The sequence below is a fragment of the Pseudophryne corroboree genome, chromosome 4 (assembly GCF_028390025.1).
Source record: "Pseudophryne corroboree isolate aPseCor3 chromosome 4, aPseCor3.hap2, whole genome shotgun sequence".
Taxonomy (NCBI): domain Eukaryota; kingdom Metazoa; phylum Chordata; class Amphibia; order Anura; family Myobatrachidae; genus Pseudophryne; species Pseudophryne corroboree.
Genome location: NC_086447.1, coordinates 354,540,272 through 354,565,654, shown reverse-complemented (window position 1 = coordinate 354,565,654; position 25,383 = coordinate 354,540,272). Strand labels below are relative to the sequence as shown.

The 25,383-nt window shown below is 47.4% G+C and overlaps 1 protein-coding gene across 3 annotated transcripts in view; it reads right to left on the bottom strand.

Annotated features, from left to right (window-relative positions):
• PCYT1A (phosphate cytidylyltransferase 1A, choline) overlaps nt 1-25,383 on the bottom strand; it is a 114,980-nt gene that overhangs the window by 45,422 nt on the left and 44,175 nt on the right. The window contains exon 3 of one of the 3 annotated variants that reach the window (XM_063916509.1): nt 4,911-5,281. The exons of the other annotated variants lie outside the window; for them this stretch is intronic. The gene's annotated coding sequence lies outside the window, so the exon portion shown is untranslated. The remainder of the gene's footprint in view (nt 1-4,910; nt 5,282-25,383) is intronic. 3 annotated transcript variants of the gene reach the window in all.

Genomic DNA, 25,383 nt, shown 5'->3' with positions numbered 1-25,383 from the left:
TTTTGAATTTGAACTCCCTGAGGTAGGGGTTCAAAGATTTTAAGTTCAGAATTGGCCGTACCGAACCATCCAGCTTCGGTACCACGAAAAGGTTCGAATAGTAACCTTTGTCCCACTGATGAGGTGGAACTGGAACAATGACCCTGGACACCACCAACTTTTGGATAGCTTCCAGAAGAATTGTTCTGTCTGCCAGCAGAGCTGGTAAGCCAGACTTGAAGAAACAGTGAGGCGGGAGATCTTGAAATTCCAGCCTGTACCCTCTGGACACTATATCCAGTACCCAGGGGTCCAGGCCCGACGACACCAAGACGTGGCTGAAATGCCGGAGTCTTGCCCCCACCTGACCTTCCTCCAGGCCTAGCTGTCCACGTCATGCGGAGGACTTTGGTGTATCAGAAGCGGGCTTCTGGTTCTGGGAGCCAGCGGGAGCAGGCTTCTTTCCTTTAGCACGACCATCTCTGAAGGTGTTCGAAGGCTTGTTCTTTCTAGGTCTCGCAGGCCGAAAGGACTGTGACGTGGCTGCTGTAAAATGCTTCTTCATAGCCAGTGCAGCTGAGGGGAGAAAAGGAGACTTACCCGCTGTAGCCGTGGCAATCCACGCATCTAGCGTCTCCCCAAAGAGAGCCTGACCTGTATAAGGAAGGCCCTCCACTCTTTTTGGATTCCGCGTCCGCAGACCATTGGCGCAGCCAGAGACCTCTGCGAGCCGAGACGGACATGGAGGAGATCACCCCAATCATGGAACCCAGGTCCTTCATGGAATCTACCAGGAATCCTGCAGAATCCTGAATATGGCGTAAAAATAAATCAACGTCACCTTTATCCATCGTAGTCGATTCCTCCTGCAGAGTGACTCACCACCTGGCAATAGCTTTTGCAATCCAAGCACGGGCTATAGTAGGCCGCAGTATAGCCCCTGAAGCCGTGTAAATGGATTTTAGCTTAGCATCCACCTTGCGATCTGCCGGGTCCTTCAATGCGGTAGATCCAGGGACCGGTAATGCCACCTTGCTTGGACAGCCTGGAGACAGAGGTGTCAACTATCGGCGAAGACTCACACTTTTTCCTATCTTCTTCTGGGAAAGGAAAAGCAACTAAGACCCTCTTAGGGATCTGGAATTTCTTTTCCGGAGTTTCCCAGGCTTTTTCAAAGATAGCATTCAATTCTTTGGATGCCGGGAAGGTGAGGGGGGGCTTCTTACTGTCTGTGAAAAAGGCCTCCTCCACCTGCTCAGGAGCTGTGTCAGTGATGTGTAACACATCCCTTACAGCTTCAATCATCAACTGCACCCCCTTAGCAAGTGATGCCGTCCCCCTCGACACATCTCCGTCACTGTCTGCAGTGTCAGAATCGGTGTCCGTATCATCCTGCATAAGCATTGCAAGTGCACGTTTGTGAGAATGTACCGCAGGGGACCCCGAGGAAGCAGTATCCGACCATAGAGGATTGTAGGACCTGAGTGGCATACTCAGTCCTAGCAACCCTATCAGAAATCTGAGAAATAGTCCCCCCCATTCTGGCTCTCTAGCTGGGATCTGCGCTACAACAGTGCAACCCTGATTACATGGAATGGAGTCTTCCTGGGAAGATAAATCCTCTGCAGCATATGAAACAGTGTCCCTAGACATGTTGTCACACACACACACCAAACACCCCACAAACACACAGGGTATTGGGTAGACAGAGTTTCCCCCCAAGAATGGCAGAGAGACACAGAGATTGGAGCCAACCCACACACAGCGCTATTTGAGGTAAAGGGAGACCATAACCAGCGCTGACTGAGTTCCTTAATAGGAGACACAGCCTGTATACAGCCTCCCCTCCCTTCTACAACCCCCTGGTACCGTACAGATAGCTCTGGAGGGACCTGGACATCAACTGGCAGTGATTGCAGGCAGGAAAAATGGTGCTGAACGCTGCTGGGTCCGCTCTGAGAAGTTCCGCCCCTTCAATGGCGCTGTCTTCCCGCTCTTGAAGATTATACTGGCCTGAGGAATTTTTGTGCTGGCTGAGATCCGCAGACCCTGACAGGCTTGGTGTGGTCAGTATAGGGTCTTGTACTGGCTCAGGGCGCCACTCACAGTGCTGAACCGCAGTACCGCTAATCCTTCCCGGAGTGCGGTTAAAACCGCGCTCCCACCCTTAAGCCGCCCTCTTCACACTGACCCCGGCTTGTAAGGGGGGACAGTGACTAACTCGCCAAACTTCAGCTCTGTGAGGGGGTGGCGGCTGGCTGCCGGGGTGAGCGTTCCCCTGTGGCGGGGCGCGATCTGTCCCCTCTGGAGCTCAATGTCCAGTCAGCGGAGGCAGTGGCTCAAGACCCCGCAGGGCGGACACTGCTCCCCCCCTCAGTCCCTCGATGCAGGGGGGCTGTTGCCAGAAGCCTCCCTGTAAAAAAACAAACTCTAAGATAAACTTTTCTAAAGAAGCTCTGTAGAGCTCCCCTAGCTGTGACCGGCTCCTCCGGGCACATTTTCTAAACCGAGTCTGGTAGGAAGGGCATAGAGGGAGGAGCTAGCCCACACTAATAAACTCTTAAAGTGCCAATGGCTCCTGGTGGACCCGTCTATACCCCATGGTACTAATATGGACCCTAGCATCCTCTAGGACGTAAGAGAAAAGCTATATAGCTAAGAGAGGTGCTGTGCAATGTATAATAATGCTGACAGCCGTCTCCATTGTATATATAAGAATAATCCAAGAAAGTTCAGATAGTAATAGTCATACCTAGTACCCCTTTCAGACAGAGAAAACAACCTGGTAATTTTCCGGCACTGGATGAGTCGACCCGGGATTTTTTCTGTCTGAAAGGGTCAACAACGGGACTGAATTCCCGGGACTTCAACCCAGGTTTCTACCTGGGTTTTTCCCGGATCTTACACGGGTTGCTGGCTGTCTGAAAGGGTTTGACACGAGATTTTAGAAAGGGGTCGCGGCTAACATCGCTTATTGGCTGAGCTGGCGGGGCACTGGCAATTGGCTGAGCAGCAGGGTCTCTCTGATTGGCTGAGCAGGCGTGGCACTGGCGTCTGAGGTCACAACTGTGCTGCAGGGGAGACGGATGAGAGACAGCATGGCACACTGGAAGGAGGAAGAGATCAGGCAGCCGCTATCTGTTAGAGGGGAGAAGCAGATCGCTGGGACAGTGAAGGACACCACAGCGTACACCAACATTGCCAAGATACTTACCTCAAGGAGCATTGAGCGGATACAGCAGCAGGTAGTGAGTAAATTGAAAGCTCTCAGAAAATATAACAAAGTTCACGAACACAACAGGAGGAAAAGTGGTGCTGCTAGAATGGAGTGGGCTTACTATGATCAGTGCAATGAAGTTTCTGGCAATTCTGCACTGGTTAATTCCATTTCATCGTCCAGTTGTGCGTCCTCACGAAGCGCTACCCCGGAGAACAGCCGATCCATTCCATCGACGCCACCAATGTTCTATGAAGACATCACTGAGATCAGCGTCACCGATCCGATGGCTGGTGTGGGGGACCCAGTCACCAATACTATTGAAGTCGATGCCAGTGGAAGCAGCACAGGGACTCCGGCTGGGACACAGACTTCTGCGCAGACTGAGACCCCAAAGTTGCGTAGGAATAGTAAATTGTTTTTGTTTTACTTTACACACACTTAAGATTTTTGTTTTATTTAAAATCCAGATTACAGTATGGGCCGTATTCCACAATGATGTTGTTTGCAGTTATTTTTAAATGCTGCGTTACACATTCAGTTCCTGTCATGTATTTCATCAATATCAGAAGACCACGTTAGCTGTTGCACCACTTCTGAGTAATAACGACTGCTAACAACATCATAGGCCTGTACACAACTGCACGAATAGCACCAAGTATCCTTTAGAAAGGATAAATCATGCATAGCATGCAGTTTTTGTACAACTGCGCACTTCCAACACACATGATATCTTTGTCTTGACCGATTCTCAAAATGTATATGTTGCAGTGTGTAGCTAGTGCGCAGGAGGTTGGAGGTCTCAAGCACATATATGCTGACGTTACTGCTATTTGATTTTTAAATATTTTTTTTACCTCCATTTCTAGTATTTGACGTACCCGAACGGAAGGAAAAAAAACTTAAAAGATGGAGCAAGCTACGCGCATAATGACAAGACTCCTGGTCAATCAGCTGCGAGATTCCGATGCTGAAATGCAGGCACAGGAGGATACCCCTACTCCAACGCTTTTTTGACAACGAGAAAGAGTTACAAAATTAATTTCTCACGCAACTTGTGGGTATGCATGAACGCATTTCTAGGGAAAACAGAGAGGCACAGATGTCCTTTCTTAATGGTCTGGTGTCTAGATTACACAATCCGCACCCTCCACAGCCTTCTCCAGTGTATCCTCCTCACTATTCTGAGGGCCATATTTCCAACTACCAGCATCATAGCAGAGGCATGCAGTGTATGGAAACCAATCCCTCAAATCCACCTAATGCTACTCCACAAGGCACTGTACATAATAGTCCAGGTGGCATAAGGAATACTACTCACTATGGCATAGGGAATCATTTTTTACACGGCACTGTGCGTGTCAGTCTACATGCCAATAAGCAGACCAGTCCTGATGTTACAGTGCGTATCAGTCCACATGCCAATAAGCAGACCAGTCCTGATGGTACAGTGCGTATCAGTCCACATGCCAATAAGCAGACCAGTCCTGATGGTACAGTGCGTATCAGTCCACATGCCAATAAGCAGACCAGTCCTGATGGCACAGGGAATAATCCTCCACATGGCACTGTGTATACTTACCCAGATGGCACTAATCATAACCGTCCACTGGGCAGCACTTCTTACAGACAGTTGTAAATCTTTTTTCTTTAGATATAGATATTTTTTCCCACAATGGCGCATATCATTAAATGTTTCAAGAAAAGTCCTTACTCCAATTGACTGTGAGAATGGAAAAAGGTCCGAAATCCCTTTTGTCATGAAGTGGAATAATTCTCATCCATATGTAGTATAATTTCACGGCAGGTTTTCAATCTCAAAGAGAAGAACAAAAGGATCTAGTGCAATATTGTCTGATCAAATGAGCAGAATAGATTTTATTACATTAGACTCACAATTAAAACATGAGAAACAAGCATATCACCACAACTTGTGGGTGGGGATCATCACAGCTGACAAATTCCACTCTATTACCCGTCCCAGATCGAATAGGGTTCAGAGGCCGAAAGCCCGGGATTCTTTCACCTCATATGGTAAATCGTGGATCCAGTGATGTTATCCCTCTGATTGATCTCACCAGCAACCTAAGGTTATAAGGGGGTAATTCAGAATTGATCGCAGCGGTGGAGACAAAGCGGACAGGGAGGAGAGGAGGAGATGGGGGGAGCAGCGTAGCAACAGGCTCACGGCAGCATCCACCCGGCTCCAACAAGCGGGACCTCGCTTGCTGGAGCCGGGCAGAGGCTGCCGCTGGGTTCCTGCTCTCCCCGCTGCTCCCTCCGTCTCCTGCTCTCAGCTCACTCATTTCAATTCGACTTTTTTTAAAGTCAGATTGAGATTGTCGGAAACGGGGCTAAAACCTGTCAGGTTTGGCCCCGTTTCCAACAATGCACGCTGATCGGCGGCAGCGTGCATTCAGACAAGTCGGGTTTCCCGACTTGTCGGAATAAATGGGGCCGTAATGAACAGGTTGGAACCCCTTCCGACCTAAAACTGTCGGAAACTGCTATCTTTCCGACAAGACGGCAGCTTCCGACAGTTATTGAATATACCCCTGTGTGTCTAATGTCTATACACATTATGGCCTATTTATGTTCAAAAATTTAAGAAGAATTTTAAACTGTAAAGATGTTATATTTAAAATGATACATGTGAGGTAACATGTACATAACTTTTTCAGAAACAATAAAACCAAAACTTTTTTGCAACATATCTCGTGTCCTCTATTGTGTTATAGTAGTAAAGTTAGCAGTGAGGGTGTTGCGGATTTCCTCAGCACTGCCACTACTCGTCTCCCCCTCGTAGGCTGCTGCTTCTACTGGAGTATCGCACAGTTCAGAGTCCTTAACATTCCACTCCGGTAAAAAGTGTTCCTTCTGTATCTCACAAAAGTTGTGGAGGATACAGCAAGCAGCAACAACATCCGGCACCAGGGTGATGGCAATGTCATTGCGCTTTAGTAGACACAGCCAGCACCCCTTCAGTCTCCCAAAGGCGTTCTACACCACCATCCTGGCCGAGCTGAGAGTGTGGATGAAATGCACTTGTTCCGGAGAGAGTGGGAGATGCTGTTTGAAGCCCTTGATGAGCCATCGCCTCAAATGGTACGCCGCATCTCCAATAATGTCCACCGGGATCTCCACCTCATCAACAAACTTTGATTTCTGTAATGGTAAAAATATATTAATATATAGTATAGGTGGCATACATAATGTTCAGGAAAGTACAGGGAATAATTAGGAATACCAACAATCTAATCTTGACATGAGTAATGTAAGTATCCTAACCCTCCCACCCCTCCCCTACCACCTAACACTCCCTTTCCGCAGCCTAACCCTAACCTGCGCCCTTGGTGCTTAACCATACCACCCATCCATCCATACCCACCTTCGGCTGAGAGGATCTTCACCGCAAATCTTTCCCTTATTCCATGGTGAAACACAACAGGGATGGGGAACCTTCGGCCCTCCAGCTGTTACTATTATTATCCTTTATTTATATGGCGCCACAAGGGTTCCGCAGCGCCCAATTACAGAATACATATGCACATAATCAAAAAAGGAAAACAGTGACTTACAGTTGAAGACAATATCGGACAAGTACAGGGTAACTAAGCATAACTACATCAGTAGACGACACTGAGATAAGTATCAAGGTGGCCGAGAACTGCAGGATTTGGGCAGTTGAGGATTATTAAAGTAAGAAAAGAATAATCACATGAGGGAAGAGGGCCTACTCGTGAGAGCTTACATCCTAAAGGGGAGGGGCAGACAGACAGGGGTGACACAGATGGGGTAGACCGATCGTGGGACAGAGGGTTAGGATGAGATTTGGCTGGGTTTGGTAAAGAAGTGGGTCTTGAGAGCCCGTTTGAAGCTCTGTAGAGAGGTGAAGAGTCTGAGGGGGAGAGGTAGAGAATTCCAGAGTAAGGGAGCAGCACGTGAAAAAATAGGATTTTGGTACTTACCAGGTAAATCCTTTTCTTTGAATCCATAGGGGGCACTGGAGTACTCTAGGGATATGGACGGTTCCACAGGAACTAGGCACTGAATAAATTAAAATTTGAGAGTACTTCCCCCCTCCATATCCCAGAGTACCTCAGTATTTTTTTACTGAGCCGAACAGGAGCTATAGAGGTTAATGGAGAATTACATATAACAAACGGACAACAATAAAGTTGACACATAACGTTACTGACCACTATCAGTTGACACCAACCCGATAAACTTGCTAATTTGAACCAGTCGGTGAGAGTGTGTTACCACAAGCCAGGTAAAACTGCTCTGGGTGGGCGTCCAGTGCCCCCTATGGATTCAAAGAAAAGGATTTACCTGGTAAGTACCAAAATCCTATTTTCTTTTTCATCCACTAGGGGTCACTGGAGTACTCTAGGGACGTACCAAAGTTTCCCCCCTGGGCGGGAGAGCTGTTTGGCACCTGTAACACTAGACGGCCAAAGCTAGATGCTGATGCCGCAAAAGTATCAAACCTGTAAAAGCGCACAAACATGTGCACTGAAGACCATGTAGCCGCACTGCAAAGCTTTGTCGTAGAACTCCACGACCAGCTGCCCATGACATTCCCGAAGAACGTGTGGAATGAGCTGTTACTGATGTAGGCGGCTGTAACCTAACATGAAGGTAAGCCTGACGTATGGTCAGTTTTATCCATCTGGATAAGGTCTGCTTAGAAGGTGGCCAACCCATCTTGGCCGCATCATAGAGAATAACAACGTATCCGTCTTAGGAACTGTAGACGTTCGGAATGCATAAACGCGTAATGCGCGTACCACAACCAAAATTCCAGAATCTCCTGTTAATACAGGAACTACTATTGGATGATTGATGTGAAAAGAGGACCCTACTTTTGTCAGGAAAGCGGGATTCGTCTAAAGTTCCGCCCTGTCATTATGAAACACTAAATACGGTGGCTTGCATGACAAGGCACCCAAAACTGAAACCCGCCCTGCCGAAGCTAAGGCTAGGAGAGAAATTGTTTCCCAAGTGAGAAACTTAATATCCACTTGTTGTAAGGGTTCGAAACAAATAGACTATAAAGAAATCTAAAACCAGATTCAAGTCCCATGGTGCAGTAAGTGGAGTGAAATGGAGGCTGTACTTTGAGGACACCCTGCATAAAGGTGTGTACCGACGGCAATAGAGCCAATCTTCTTTGAAAATAAATTGACAATGCAGATATCTGCACCTTTAGTGTGGATAAACGCCGACCTCCATCTAACTCCATCTGTAGACATAACAAAAGACAGGATAACTTGAAAGATGATGTCGGAAACTTCCGAACTTCACACCAACCTATATAGGCATGCCAAATTCTGTAATAATGAGCTGCCGTAACCGGCTTCCTAGCTCGTAACATGGTTGGTATAACCTATTCTGGAATGCCCTGTCTTTTTAAGAGGGCTGTCTCAACAGCCACTCCGTCAAATGCAGCCGCGCTAAATCGGAGAAAAAGAATGAACCCTGTTGTAACAGGTCCGGACGCAGTGGGAGCGGCCAAGGAACGTCCGCGAGTAGACCGCGGAGATCCGAAAACCAAGCTCTCTGAGGCCAATGAGGCGCCACTAGTATGACTGTGACGGACTCTCTTTTGATCCGTTTTAGCAACAGAGGGAGCAGCGGAAAACGGTGGAAACAGATACACGAGACTGTATGGCCACGTGATTGTGAGAGCATCCACCGCCACTGCCTTTGGATCTCTCGTTCTGGACACGTACTGGGGCGTTTGATAATTGTGGCGAGATGCCATCAGGTCCACTTGCGGGTAACCCTACTTCTGGACCAGCATGTGAAACACTTCTGGATTTAATGCACATCCTGGATAAAAATCCCGGCAGCTGAGATAATCCGCCTCCCAGTTGTCCACTCCCGGAATGAATACTGCCGACAAAATCACCTCGGCCCAATTGAGGACTCGAGCTACTTCCCGCATTGCCATGCGGCTTTTCGTTCCTCCTTGTTTGTTGATGTATGCGACCACCGTCGCATTGTCTGACTGCACCTGAACAGCCTGAGCCTGCAGCATGTGCACTGCTTGTCGTAGCGCATTGTTAATTGCCCGGAGTTCCAGGACATTTATAGACAGCACTCTTTCGTGATCTGCCCAGAGACCCTGGAGCTGAAATTTTTGAACTACAGCTCCCCAACCTCTGAGACTCGCGTCCGCCATGAGAATTATCCAATTCCAGGCGCCGAACCGTTTCCCTGCGGTTAGATTCTGTACTTTGAGCCACCAGAGTAGAGACACCCTGGCCCTTGGAGACCACCTCACCCTGCGGTGAATCTGCAGAAGCGAGCCCTACCATTGTTTTTGGCATGCATTGCAGGCAGACACTGTACTCGTTAGGCCACAGCCAACCATTGCGAGCACATCCAGTTAAAAAGGACGCGAGTAAAGTCTTCCAAACTGAAGCGCTTCGAAAGCCGCCACCATTGTGTCTAATAGGCGAATGTACAAATGAACAGAGACTGTGCGAGGCTTGAGCACTAATTGTACCAGATGACGAATGACCTGTACTTCTGTTCGGGTAGGTAAATTCTTTGATTTACTGTATCGAGAATCATACCTAGGAATTGAAATAGTTTTTTTTTTAATTCAACAATTTTTATTAGATTTTTTATAGAAAAACAAGAACAAGGAAGACCTTCATGATATAGACAAACCAAAAACCGGAGAAAAACCGGTAAAGTTACAGTGTTTCAACATAAGGTATTTTTAAGTCACATCAGTGAAATCAACAAATACATACATAGTCGGTAGCTATAAGCTTGGGTAAGAGGCAAAGGATGGACAATCTTAACCTACATGAGGTCTAGGAAATGATGAAGACAGTACCGGTGTGCGTCTCAACATAAGAAATCATCATATACCTAAGGCCAAGCACCCAGTTCTACCTAAGGATTTACAGAACATCAATATACCCGAGAGGTCAGTAAAGAAGACAGACAGGAGGAGAGGGGGGGGGGGGGGGGAAGGGGAACGAATGGGGAAGACAATACAAATATAATCAGCTCATGAATGAGTGGCGTCCATAGACATCTTAAGTAAGACTAGTGAAAAGGCATTTCAGGCATGTTTAGCCACTCTAACCAAAGAGAAAGTTCAGTACCTATATGGCATCAGACTGAACATACAGCGTGGGGTATTAAAATTAATATATTTATATTTCTAGGAAAAGGACAGGAGATCTCAAAGGAACAGTACATGGGCCTAAGTTGTCAAGAGGCTCTATCGATTTGTCTATATAGGTACCACATTGTGGTCTCAAAAAGTTTATAGATGAACGTTTGAATATCCGGGTCTAGAGTATCAATATACCTCTCCCACTTCCTGGCAAACCGCTTGACCTCTAATTCAATATCAGGAAGAGTAGCACGCCTCTCATAATAAATAATCCGGAGGGTCATGTGTTTCACAGCCATCAAAGAAGGGGCAGACGGTTTGATCCAATTGTTAAGGATTTGTTTCTTGGCTATTGTTAGGATAACAGAGAGTACCGGAACAATGTCCCTATCTTCAGGCCCAAGAGACCACTCCCTAAAATCAAGTAACAAACACGCCTTCGGGCGTTTTATTAACCGTAAGTTAAATACTGTGTTGAGATAAGCAACCACCTTGTACCAAAACTTAGATATTTTTCGGCAAGACCACATATTGTGGTACAAGGTGGCACTCTGCGCAGTACATTTGATGCAGCAACCAGTGTCGTCTGGGACCATGTGTGCCCTCTGATTAGGTGCTATATATGCCCTTTGGAGCGTCTTCAAGTGTACCTCTTGCAAAGAGGCAGAGTGTAAGAACCTAAAAGTGGGTAAAATGTTATCTAGCAATTCAGCGCTCGATCCCATATTGGGGATATCTCTGGACCACGAGGACAACGCAGGGTCCCAGAGCCGGTCCTTATATGAGACCCTAAAGGTGTTTCTGAAGTAGCTGAGATGGTAAGGACAATCTTTAGTGAGCACCATTAAGGTGCGCAGCGGGTCTGTGGTAGCCTCAGAAATCATAGGATGAGACTGGGATTGAGCAAAACGTCTAGCCTGCAGGTACATAAAAAATTCTCGGTGGGAAATACCAAATTTTGTCTGGATATCAGAGAAAGAAAGCACTACGTTGCCTCCTGGGTCGTATATGTCTCTAATAGCTGCGATCCCCTTTTCTCTCCAGCTCAAAAAATGTGTGTTATCAAGGCCAGGAAGGAAACATGGGTTACCCCAAAACGTAGTGTGAAGAGAGGTGTCAGGTTTTATCTGTGCTTTGGTGTGTGTGGCCAGCCATGCTCGATATGTATGCCAAAATAAAATATTATGTTTTATCCCAGATGGGAGACGGGAGTTTGGGGTGTGTAAGAGTGCAGCAAGGGAGAAAGGATGGAATACGGCCAGTTCAAGTGTCAGGTTCGTAAATACTGATCTGCCCCAAAGCCAGTCTGTGATATACCTGTACATTGCTGCTCTGCTAAATAGGACAGGATCCGGGATTCCCATACCTCCCTCTTCACGTAATAGCTGTAATCTAGCGTAGGGGACCCTCGGTCGTTCTCCGGCCCATAGAAATCTAGTGAAACATTGTTTAAGGAAAAGGACATCTTTCTCAACGAGGGCAATAGGGAGCATAAGCAGAAAATAAGCAATCTTGGGAAAGATCACAGATTTAATAACTTCTGCGCGACCCATAAGAGATAGGGGCAGAGACGCCCAGTCAGTAAGTATTTTAGACACTTTGGACAAAACAGGCCCAAAATTAATCGCATATAGATCCGGGAGGGAAGTAGGGATCTGAACTCCTAAATGTTTAAGACTATCTCGGGTCACTGGAAATCGGGACAGGACCGGGTGTAATGGAAAGAGTCCCCTGAAAGGAGGAGAAGCTCGGATTTAGATATATTAATCTTGTATCCCGCAAAGGAACCAAATTGTTCAATCAGGGAGACAATCGCAGGGATGGATGTATCCGGATGAGAAATAAATAGAAGCATGTCGTCGGCATACAGTGATAATTTTACCGTGGTGTCCATGATTTTTATGCCTGTAAAGTCGGAAGAATTTCTCAGGGAAACAGCTAAGGGTTCTAAAGCTAAGGCAAACAATAAAGGTGACAAGGGGCAGCCCTGTCGTGTGCCACTCTGGATAAGGAAAGGGGAAGAGAGAATATTATTCCCTAAAACTTGAGTGGAGGGAGATTCATAAAGCCGGGAAATAAGAGAGACAAAGTCTTCAGGTGCACCAAAGCGATGGAGCGTTTCATACAAATGGTCCCAAGTGACCAGGTCGAACGCCTTTTCGGCATCAATGGATAATAGTACATTAGTGTCAGTGGGCTTGGAGAGCTGGAAGGCCTGCATAACAGTCAAGACCTTTCGGATATTGCTCACTGATTGCCGACCCCAGATAAATCCAGTCTGGTCAGTATGCACTATATCAGGGACTATGAACTTGAGTCTATTAGAGAGGATTTTAGTGAATAATTTAAAATCCGTGTTTAAAAGGGAGATCGGACGATAAGAACTGGGAGACTCAGGATCCCGGCCAGGCTTCGGTATAACCTTTATGACGGCTGAATTAAAATATTGGGGCAAGGAAGCACCATGCATAAAAGAACTAAATAAGACAGAGAGAGGTTCGCTCAGTCTAGTAGATAGAATTTTATAGTAGTCATTGGCGAAACCGTCAGGGCCCGGAGTCTTCCCAGTCTTCAGCCCAGCTATTGCTAGAGAAACTTCTTCAGTGGTGATAGGTGCAAGAAGAGAGGTACAGTGCGACTCTGACATTTGAGGCAGATCAGTAGAAGACCAAAAGCTAGACTTGTGTGTCTGGTTAATAGGAGGACGTGAATACAGTGTGGTATAGAAAGACTGTAGCACCTCAGCAATCTCGGCCGAGGTCCGCACTCTGTCCCCACCTTGGGTGATCAGAGAGTGAATGACCACTTTAGGGTGCCTGCCTTTTAACAAACGTGATAACAGTTTGCCAGACTTGTTGCCATATCTGTAAATGCTACAGTCCCTTCAAAATGAATATTTTGCTTCCATTTGAGAAAGGAGGGTATCAAACAGTGTCTTTCGTGTAAGGTATCGTTCTCTAGTAGAAGGGGAGGGGGAGGATTTAAATTCCTGGAAAGAGTGAGTAAGGGCCGCCTGGGTTTCCAAGTATTGTGAATTTAAATCTAAATCCCTTTTTTTGCTATAGGAAATAATGTGTCCCCGTATAACTGATTTTGATGCCCGCCAGAAAAGAGCAGGATCATCGCTCAGAGTTTCTCCATTGTGCGTATGATAATCCAGCCACGCTGCATCTAATGAGGAGCGGAATTTCAGAGAGCCACTTAAATGAGAAGGGAAGTGCCAGGAGCGAAAAGGGAATTTTTCTGAGAGGAGCATCAATTTCATCCAGCATAAAGCATGGTCTGAAATACAGATATCCTCGATTTTAGAGTCAGCCACTTTTGAGAAAAGGGAGTCAGATAACAGCAGATAATCAATCCTCGAGAACGTGTGGTGCGCAGCTGAGAGACATGTAAATTCCCTTTCTAATGGGTAGCATGCGCGCCACACATCTACTAAGGACAACTGCGAGCAGATATAGGGGATACCAATACGTGGTAACGAGGGGGGAACGCGAGGGGGAAGGGATTTATCTATGGTTGAAGAAGAATATAGATTAAAATCTCCGCCCAGGATTATGGGAATTTCAGAGTAATTTAGTAGCTTAGTGACCATGTTGGTGTAAAATTGCTTAGAGTACTGATTGGGAGCATAGATATTACAGAGTAGGAACCTGGATGTATACAATGTGACCTCTGCCAGTACATACCGACCCTGAGTGTCATCTAAAATCGCTTGGACAGAGATAGGGACCATGTGTCTTGCTAATATAATCACTCCCCTAGCCTTAGAAGAGAAGGAGGAAGAGGCTACCACAGACCAACCCATAGTGTTCAGTTTCACCACCTCATTTGGCATAAGGTGAGATTCCTGAATGAGAACAACATCCATCCCCACCTTCCGAAGATAGAGCAAAATCTTCCTGCGTTTAGCTGGGGAGTTGATCCCTCCCACATTCAACGTGCCGACCCTTAGACTAGCCATGCATCAAATGAACTGGGAGAACCTGAAAACCTGCACAGTAACCATAATATCTACAGTCGCCGAGAAACGAATACCAATCATACCAGGGTGGACACATGAGGAGAAGAAGGGGAGGGGGAGAAGAAAAGAAGGACAAAAACAAAGAAAACACATAAAATATAACATTAACATTGTGAAAGAAAGTCCTGCTAAGGACAATCATAACTTCAGAAAACGAGAACAACCGGTTCGAGCAAGCACAGAGGCCGTCTTAGACCGCCACTGAGCCAGCCAGAAATTGATAACCTGAGGAAGAAGTGAGGGGAGGGGCGCCCTTACCCACCCTCGGCAACATAATATATGAAAATACACATAAGAAAAATAACCAGAAAATATCAGAGCACACAGAGCTTGTTACAGACAAAGAAAAGTGCAGCCTGTCACATAAGTAGAAGGGGGAAATATCTCCGCTAAGCATATATAAGCATTCTAGAAAGATTGCACATCCAGGAAAAAACAACAGATGAATAAGAAAAATCTAGAACATAAAACAAAGCAAAATGGTTCGGCCCGTTGTATAGGACCAAAGGCTCTTTTGGGGGGAAAAAAACACCCGCAGCGGCTTCTACAGCAATAACTAATTTGAATTAGATTGGCGGACATAGCCGGAAACAGAAAAGTCCAGGAGCAATACTCAGCCATCTCGCTCCAGGGTGTCGTCCACCTGAGAGGAGTCGTCATCTGCCTGGGAGGCCTCGGAGACATAAGCTTCTGCATCTGCATGATTTGTAAAGTCTCGAAAAGAATTTCCATCAAACAGACGTAGTCTTGCGGGGAAGAGCAGAGCAAATTTTTTATTCGCCTTTACCAAACGGGAGCAAACGGGGGTAAATTCTCGACGTGCCCGGGAAACCTCCGCGGAGTAGTCCTGGAAAATGGCCAAACGAGCTCCCTCCCATTGTAAATTCCTATGCTTCCTGGATGCCGACCATATTGCCTCCTTATGGAGAAAGTTCAGACATTTAAATATGACCACACGTGGTCTGCTATTAGGTGCAGAACGTGGGGGACCCAGTCTGTGGGCTCTCTCAATAACTAAGCCAGTGCATTCATCCTGGATATGCAGTAAATCAAGGAGGGACGTTTGCAAAAACAGAGTCAAATCAGGACCTTTCAATGATTCAGGGAGCCCAAGCACCCGAAGATTCGATCTCCTCGATCTATTTTCAAGATCGTCAACCTTGTTCAGCAGTTGAAAGTGAGATTTCTGGAGCTCATCATATCTGTGTTTAAGATCCCCAACATCCTGAAAAGTCTCCCCCAGCCTTTGTTCATTTGTAAGAACAGTCTTAGATAGCTGCTTAATTTGGGATTTTAGATCTTTTACTGCTTGCTGCATTTTAGCAGCATGTGCATCCATGATAGGCTCCATGGCATCCCTAATAGCTCTTACTACATCAGCACAAGTCACTGGAGAGGCAGGGGTACAGTCAGGCTCACCTGAGGGAGAAGTGTGTTTTGCAGGAGCCTGTTTGATGCTGCCAGCAGCCTGCATGCTCGTTTGTGAGTTAGGTGCGGTGGCCATCTTGGATTCTCCCGGCCGTTTTTCAGACCTCGATCTCTGGACTTTAGGGGGCATAGGGGAGGACAGAAATCTTTCCATCCAGCTCTCTACACCTTCCCACTGATAGTGTGCAGCAGGCGCGGAGAAAAGCCGCGGACAGGAGGCGCTGTGTGCTCCGGTTGCCGAGGGTGCAGGAGAGCTGCAGCAATCAGCTTCTCCTCACATGGGCGCCGGAACCGGAAGTCCTGGAATTGAAATAGTTGAGACGGAATCATTCAGGAATTCGCGTAGACAATGGTAGGAAATCAGATTTTCCCCCCCACTTGGTCTGCGATCTATTCTCGTTTGGAACGTAGCCAAAGTGGACGTTTTGCGCCACTAGCGAAGCTGAAACGCAAGAACCAACTGCCAACTTCACAGAAGCTGTAGGCAGCAAGAAGTGTAAGGTGGTCTTTATTTAGGGCAAACCTGAACTGGAGTGCCCTGCCACTACAGCCTTGTTACCTCAAACACTTACCAAAGCAGGGTGAAGCAACAGCCCTACTGCTGTGTAGGGTACACTCCGATAGGTAGTTAAACGCCCAATAATTGCAATTGTCTCTCATTGGAAATTGTTCAGCCTTCGCTGAGAACCTGACGTACTGGCCTGGTGCTATGAGGGCTGGCGGCGAATCGACAGCAACAATCTAGCTGAAACAGTAAATTTTTCCCTCTCAGGCAGTACATGCCCGCATTCCCCCCAAAGAGGACCGGTAAGGGTCTGTCTGTGCAGTCGAATTTGTCCGACACACTGTATGACCGACTCTGCAGCGAAGCTGCTTGTTTGATTATGCACTAGACTTAGTGATCATGTACCCCGACCAGTAAGTACCCCACGGAAGTAATCTGTGTATAAACCTGCATTATCGTGCATGTGGTTTCCAGCAATAGTGAATCTTCCTGTAGAGACATGCTGTCAAAAACAATTAATAAATTAAATTCCTAACAACCCTCCGCTCCCCCAGAGGCTGAGTGTTGTAGGGCAGCAACCTCCAGCAAAGACCCAGGAAAAAACGTTAAAAATGGTGTCCTACGGGGCGTGGCTACGGCGGACATGGAGTAGCACACAGGTTGTGTGGCTCTCCGGCAATAATATCCGCATATTACATCCTGTGTCCCCCCCTGGGTCCAAAGATAGCCCCAATACCTTTGTGAAGCTGTGGAGGGACCCCTGTGTCGATTCGGGAGCCGAGTGTTAAACTCCCGCTGCAGCTGGACTGTTCTGAGTGAGCGGGGCTCCGGGACCTGCTGTACCACGTGAGAAGCCGCTCTCATCTCTCCCCGTGCTGCCGCCCTACACGCTGCCTGTGTTCGCTCCCGCTGCCGCCGCTGTGTGGAGCCGAGGCGCCGGGGACACTGTGTGCGCTCGGCCTGACCCTGCTTAACTCCGGGGAAATCCCTGCTGCGGCGCTGCCGCGGGTCCCGCCGCCGCTACCCTGCTCTAAAGCCACAGCTCCTGCTTCCCTGCCTGCATCTTGGGGACATATTTATGCTACTGGGGTGACAGAGCGCACCCTGGGGGAGCTTCCCTGCATAAAGGGTGATACACATATTATATACAGGCTGCGTGTGGCTCCTATGTGGGGCTGCCCTGTTACCCTGCCATTGTATGGACTGTACCACAGTGCAGGTCGACCTTCACAGATGTTATTGCGGCCAGAGTCAAGACAGGCTGTAGCTGGTCAGATTTGATATACTGCCTTCCCTACTGGCAACCTCTGTACAGTTTTGACATATTATTTGTCGAAGCAGCGGCTGGACTGTTTGATATACTATATAATTCACACGTAGCAGCTGGACAATTTTGATATACTATAATTCCCTGCTCTCCACCATCAGCTTGGCCATAATGGTCAAACCACAGCAATCTGCCGCGGCTGCGGCGAAGTTAGAGAAATTTGCCAGAAACCCTCCGACACGGTCTCATCAAGGGGGGGAGGTACAGTCGACCTCGTTGCCGCCTTCTCCGTCAGCTGGCTCCTCTGTGGAGGCTACAGATGCCGCTTTGCAGAGGGTGCTGGATGCGGTCACGGCCAGCGAGGCCCGCTTGGCCGACAGGATCTGTCAGGTCCAGGCGGACTTATCTATTATACACCAAGACCTCCAGCGAGTGCGAGAGAGAGTCGGTGAAGTTGAGACACGCACATCCACTCTGGAGGACGCGGTTACACCACTCGGTAGACGTGCTTCTGCTCTGGAGTCACAGATGTCGGAGGTACATAAAAAGATGACGGATATGGAGGGAAGATTGAGACGGAATAATGTCCGCTTCGTCAGACTCCCTGAGAAAGAGGAGGGTACCTCCCCCGAAAAATTTCTTGAGAAGTGGCTGCTGGATACGTTTGGAGCGGAGGAGTTCGCCTCACACTTTGCGGTGGAGCGCGCTCACAGGGTTCCGATGCGTCCATTACCACCAGGGGCACCACCCCGTACGTTCATTGCCAAGCTGCTTCACTACCGGGACAGAGATGTGATTCTGAAATTGGCCCGTACTAAGGGCCCCCTGAGGTGGAACAGTTCTCCGATCTCAGTCTTTCCGGATTTTGCTATAGAAGTTCAGAAGGATAGAGCTCAGTTTGCCCCCGTGAAACGCAGGCTGCGTGAACTGAACATCCCCTATGCCATGCTTTTTCCGTCTAAACTGCGGGTTGTTTCTGATGGAGAAACTAAATTCAAACGTCTCCCCGTGAGGCATCAGTGTGGCTGGACAGACGCTTTCCGGCACGGCGGGCGCTGGCCGCTGACTGACCTCACGCTTTCGGTTTCTCTATTTGCTAGTATACTGTTTCTCTTCTGCCTGCTATGTTTTTTTTTTTTTTTTTGGGTGAGATATACAGTCACTGTTGGCAGGGGGGAGGGGGGGGGGGAATGATGGGAAAATCTTAAGACCTGTTGTTATGCTTATAATATGATGTTACGGTGCTCACTTCTAACCGTATATCTGTCTCCTGATGCCTCAGGCTAATATCCTTGTTTAGTTCTATATGTTATCTTCGGGGCCGCCTGGATACGTTTGTCCCGTTGTATGGTCCCGAATGGTTATTTAGATGGGGTTGTTCTGACGGCCTTGGGGGGGGGGGGGGGGGGGGGGACTTGAATTTAGCTGGTAGCTTCTCCTGCCTTGAAGTCACTTAATTCTTGGCCCCCCCTTTTTGGTTTCTTTTTTGACTTTGTAGAATGTGTAAAGGTATTTTTTGCCTTCGTTTTTAGGGATTGCTCTTTGGGAGCGTTGTTTGTTAGGGAATCAGGTATGCTGCAAGTTCTTAGTGGTATACGGGGTGGGGGTGGGGGTTTTGTTAAGAATTTATTGTTTTGTTTTTACTTTCTGATGTGCAATGTGCTTGTTTCTGATGTGCTTCTGTTACAGCTAATCATGGGTATAGTTTGCTGGATAGGTGCTGGGGGTGGCTGGTCGCGGGTCATCGGTTTCATTATCACGCTGCTTTGCTATGGCTTTGGTTAGGTTTCTGTCCTGGAACGTGAGGGGGATCAATGACAAGATCAAGCGTTCCCTGGTCCTTAGACAGATCAAACACTATGCTTCGGATGTAATCTGTTTAATGGGGACCAACTTGGTGGGTACTAGAATTATGTCCCTCAAAAAGCCATGGGTGGGGTGGGCTTTCCATTCCATGCATACCGCAGCGTCCCGGGGAGTGTCGATCTTGATCAGAAAATCTGTTCCCTTCTTGCTTGATAGTGTACAAACAGATCAGTGGGGGAGGTATGTGTTTCTTAAATGTAAAATTAACTCCGTTCCTTTACTGTTGCTGGCTGTGTATGTGCCCCCTCCATACTCGTCTGACGTGCTTAAAAGGGCATCTACTTTCTTGGCTGCGTCCCCGGGGGTGGCTGCTATATGTATGGGTGACTTTAATAATGTTTTGAATCATGAGCTGGATAGGCTGTCTACGGCATCCTCCAACCCGCAGCCAAGGCGTTCTCCATTTGCAGATACTGTCTCTGAGCTGGGCTTGGTCGATCCCTGGAGATTGAAATATCCTGATCTGAGGCAGTATTCGTGTTTCTCACACTCCCACACTTCCTTCTCTAGGATAGACTTGGCTCTCCTCACTCGGGAGCTCCTGCCTATGGTTCATAGTGTTTAATATGAGACTAGGGGTATTTCGGATCACTCCCCTGTATCGGTACATATTGACTTAAGCTGTCAGAGGGGCCAGGCAGTATGGAAACTTAACCCTTTCTGGCTCCCGCATATGGGTGAGGAATCCGAATTGGAAGCTAGCTGGTTAGAATTATTTGATTCTCATGCAGAGACTACCGATATCTCCTTGCTGTGGGATACCTTTAAAGCCTTCCTGAGGGGGACGCTGATCGGGAGAGTGGGTAGTCTTAAATCCTCTTTTAGGAAACGTGAGGCTGATCTGGAGGCTCGGATTATTGATTCTGAGATGGTATACATACAGGATGGCTTGGACACCTCCAAATCAGACTGGCTCCATGCTCAGAAAGAATGGAAAGAGTATCTATGGGGGAAAACCCAGCATAGGCTTCTATTCTCCCCCCATGTTCAATACGCTACAGGGGATAGACCGGGCTCGTATTTGGCTAATCTTGCAAGAGGGGACCGTTCCTCTCACACGGTGGTAAAGGTGGTGAATTCGGCCAGAACAGTGTTGGATCGCACCCCCCAAATTGTCACGGAATTCGTATTATATTATCAGGCGCTATATAGCTCCAAACTAACATGTTCCCCACTAGAACTGTGTAAATATTTAGATCGAATCCAGTTGCCTTGCATTTCTAGTGAGGCTAGAGATCTTCTAGATGCTCCTGTATCGTTGGAGGAGGTAGAGGCAGCCATCACCGCGTCTCCGGATGGTAAGGCCTCTGGCCTTGATGGTATCCCATCGGAGTTGTATAAGAAACACGCTAGATTTTTTGCCCCTCAACTGCTTAATTTATTTACCACTATATTTGCGCAAAATGTGCTCCCCCCTTCTATGGCGGAGGCATTGTTCATAGTGATTCCAAAGCCGGATAAGGACCCTGAGAGGGTCGAGTCATATCGTCCTATCTCTCTATTACCCACGGATGTTAAAATCCTGGCCAAGGTCCTGGCTTCCAGACTCAATCAGGTTATAACCCAAATCATTCACCCGGACCAAACAGGCTTTATGCCTGGTAAGTCCACGGCCGTTAATTTAAGGCGCTTGTTCACTCATTTTCAGGTTTCGCATGGGGAGGCCTGTTCTTCTGTTGTAGCCTCTTTGGATGCCGCAAAGGCCTTTGATTCAGTGGAGTGGGCCTTCCTATGGGAAACTATGAGTAGATTTGGCATGGGTCCCAATTTCATAAAATATGTTAAATTGCTTTATTCTCTGCCCATGGCCAGGGTCTCAGTGAACGGATATGTATCAGGTCCCTTCCCCCTGTCCAGGGGAACGAGACAAGGCTGCCCTTTGTCCCCCACCTTGTTTGCCGTTGCTATTGAACCATTGGCATGTTTGATTAGAGCTAGTCGAGATATTCTGGGTATTAGGGTGGGCGCAAGGGAAGATAGAATAGCATTATATGCTGACGATCTCTTGCTATTCGTTGATGATTATGTCTCCTCTATGCCCATAATTCTGGATATGATAAATACCTATGGACACTTCTCCGGGCTCAGAATAAATTGGGACAAATCCACTATCACTCCACTTAGGGGTCCAATCCCAGTAGCCCCTTTGATCCATATCCCGCTTAGGTGGGTAGACTCTTTCAAATATCTGGGTATCGAACGACCCTTGTACTTATGTCTCTCTTAACATTATGCAGCTGGTTGATTATCTCCGTTCGAAAGTTAGGGTTTGGGGGACTTTGCCTCTGACTACTACTGGTAGGGTCAACTTGGTGAAAATGGTGTATCTACCTAAGCTCCTCTATGTCCTTCAGCAGTCACCTATATATATTGGTTTAAAAATATTCAGGCAAATTGACAGCTTACTGTCTTCCTTGATTTGGGCTAGCAGAAGAGCACGGTTGAAGCTTGATACCTTGTCTAGACCAAGATCGGTAGGGGGCTTAGCCCTCCCTATTTTTAAATTTTACTATTACGCAGCACAGTTAGCACATGTTTGGAAATGGGTGACGGACTCCGGTAGTCTCACTGTACACTCCCAAATGTTTCTGCAGGAGTATCGTGATGGCACGCCATTACAGTTGCTACTCTGTGGGAATGTTAAACTATCTAAGGTCCCTATAATAAGACAGGCCACTCTTGTATGGAAACAGGTACATGCTGCCATGAGGGGCCAGGGTATAGACCCAGACACTCCATTAGATAATGTCCTTGGTTTCCCAGAATTAGCCTCGCTCCACGTTAGGGCGGTATGGGGGAGGTGGGGGGTAACTTCCTTGGGGCACTTGTACAATGGCGATATCTTGAAGTCCTTTCAACAGCTCCAACAGGACTATAATGTACCCTCTTCTTACTTCTCTCGGTATTTACAACTGAGACATGCGATTAATGTACAGTTTTCTAATACCCCTCCGATGATTCTAGACTCCCCAATTAAATCACTCTTGCTGAGTCTGGGGGACGGGCATTTGGTTTCCAATATATATACAAGTATGCTTCAATCTCACTACTCTGACCCGTTCTCCTCTCTTAGAAATAAATGGGAATCCGACCTGGGACCAATTTCAGACGAGATATGGGAGGGAGCTTTACGCTCTCCACAGTTGTCTACCACCACCACTAGATATCAGCAAATCCAATTGTTTATTATACATAGAGTGTATATGACACCGGTGAGATTGGCCCGCATAGGCGGTACTAATTCTACCAGATGTCCTAAATGTGGCAGTTTGGATGCTGATTACTGGCACGTTATATGGCTTTGCCCTAGAATAGCAACATTCTGGTCTGGTATTATTGATATCATAGTGTCTACTGGAATTCCATCGGTTGTGTGTACTCCGGCGGTGTGTGTGCCGTCGGCCTTGGAGGACGATGCCCTGGACGCTCCTAGCAAACGATATCTGATTAATCTGTGTGCCCTGGCTAAGGTGTGTGTCGCTAGACTATGGCTAGCTAAAGATGCTCCCACAGTACAGTCCTGGGTCTCGCTTGTTAATGAAACGGCCGCTCACGAGAAATATGTATATATGGCCAGAAAAGCAGGGAACAAGTACTATGACTTGTGGGGCAGATGGCTTAGCTCTCCTGACTCACCGAACCAGAATAACTGATACTCACCATTGTGTGACTAATATGGGGGTGTGCTGGAGAGATGGGACGCGTTCCGTGGGGAACATGTAGAGTTATGTAAGAAGGGTTTATACTAGCAGCAGTGATTTCTCCTCTTATACATTGCCCTTGGGACCCGCGACCGGCCCCCCATTTGCCCGCACTCGTAGATAGGGGTTGTATATTTGTAGTTAGCTGGTTGGATATCTGAGAAGTACTTGACTACTATATTTGGATAATTGCCTTGATATATGTCATTTTGTCCTGATCTACAAATGTATGTTTAAAGAGATAAGCCTGCACATCGCACTTATATTGTCTGTATTGTTTTTGAATTGGGAATCTGCGCATTCCCTTGCGTGGAATTTTGTTTTTTTTGCTTTCATCCCTTTTTTGTTTAGTGGTTTTTGTTTTATTGTTTACAATGCAAAATGAATAACCAATAAAAATTATTGAATTTAAAAAAAAAAAAATGGTGTCCTACCATGTTTTTTTTTTATTTTTAAATATAAAACACAAAGTGCAGACTTATAATTATGTAAGCAGATTTAATAAACATACTATGTTGCATTCAAACCTGCACATATAACATGTATCCATGAGATTTTATCCAGTGACCCTGACATTTCTGTGTGCAGGGAACATCACTGTGGCAGCAAAGTTACTCACTAGGCTATGGAGCCTGCCTTTTACAAAAACTCTCATTTGTGTGCCCCCCCCCCCGTGCTCCGTGTACCGTTCTCTATACACGGAGCCGGGCTATGGTGAAGAGGGAGCCGGAAGCGGCATCGAGGGCCGGGGAGCGCGCTGCATAGAGCCGTGGAGCGGCCTATGCATAAATCAACGTGGCCAGCGCGGCTCAGAGCGGCGGGGGACACAGAATAAACAGCGGCGCTGGAAGCGGCGGCGGGCGGCTGAAGGCAGCGGCCGGCGGCCACACACACAGTATCCCACACAGCGGGGCGGCAGCGTGAGCTGACCGCCCCGTTCAACATACCTGGACCCTGTGGTGAGGGCTATGACGGGGCTTCTCTGTAAGTTCCGTCCAGCCTTTACTGCAGGTTTTAGTCCTGCATGTGGTGGTGAGGGAGCTCTTTCAGAGAGGTCCGACACCCACAGCTGCTTCAGCAGCTTCCACTATCCCGGACCCTCGCCTTTCTGGAAGGGGGGAAAGGATGTGGGACATTGAAAAATCAAAAATAAATCCAATAATTGTGGAGAAACTCCACAGGCCTAGTTGCTCGGTGAGCACCGAAAAAACACTGAGGTACTCTGGGATATGGAGGGGGGAAGTACTCTCAAATTTTAATTTATTCAGTGCCTAGTTCCTGTGGAACCGTCCATATCCCTAGAGTACTCCAGTGACCCCTAGTGGATGAAAAAGAAATCCTGGAGGTAGGAGTGGGAGGAAGTAATAAGAAGACAGGAGAGTCGGCGTGCATTAACAGAGCGAAGAGGACGGGTGGGAGAGTAAAGGGAGATAAGATCAGAGATGTAAATGGGAGAGGAGTGGGTGAGTGCTTTGTAAGTGAGGGTGAGAAGTTTGAATTGCATTCTGAAAGGGAAGGGAAGCCAGTGAAGGACTTGTAGGAGAGTGGAGGTGGACGTAGTGCGTTTGGTGAGGACGATGAGCTGGGCTGCAGCATTGAGGATAGATTGGAGTGGAGAGAGGTAATTGTCAGGGAGGCCAATTAGGAGGAGATTACAGTAATCCAGTCTGGAAATAATCAGTGAGTGGATCTTCAAGTTGGTCTTTGTGGCATCCTGGGGGAGAAAGGGTCTGATCCTGGAAATGTTTTTGAGATGAAAATGACAAGTTTGTGAGAGGTGCTGAATGTGTGGTTTGAAGGCGAGGGAGGAGTCAAGGATTACGCCAAGACAGTGTACTTGGGGGCTAGAGGAGACAGTCGTGCCATCAACAGATAATGAGATTGTGGGAGGTGAGGTTGAGCGGGAGGGTGGGAAGATGATCAGCTCAGATCTTGGACATGTTGAGTTTAAGGGGGCCCACACACGGTACAATTATCGCATGCTATTTGATCTTTTTAGTTCAAATAGCATCTCATCTAGTTCAAATAGCACCGCGTGTAGTGTCCCTTTTGTGAGGGCAGTTTCAGTGGAGTAGAGAGAACGGAAACCAGACTGAAATGGGTCAAGCAGTGAGTGGGAGGAAAGAAAGGCAGTGAGGCCATTATAGACAATATGCTCAAGGAGTTTGGTGGCAAAAGGGAGGAACGAAATGGGTCGATAGTTGGAAAGGGTGTTTGGATCAAGGGTAGGCTTTTTAATAATAGGGGAGACAAGT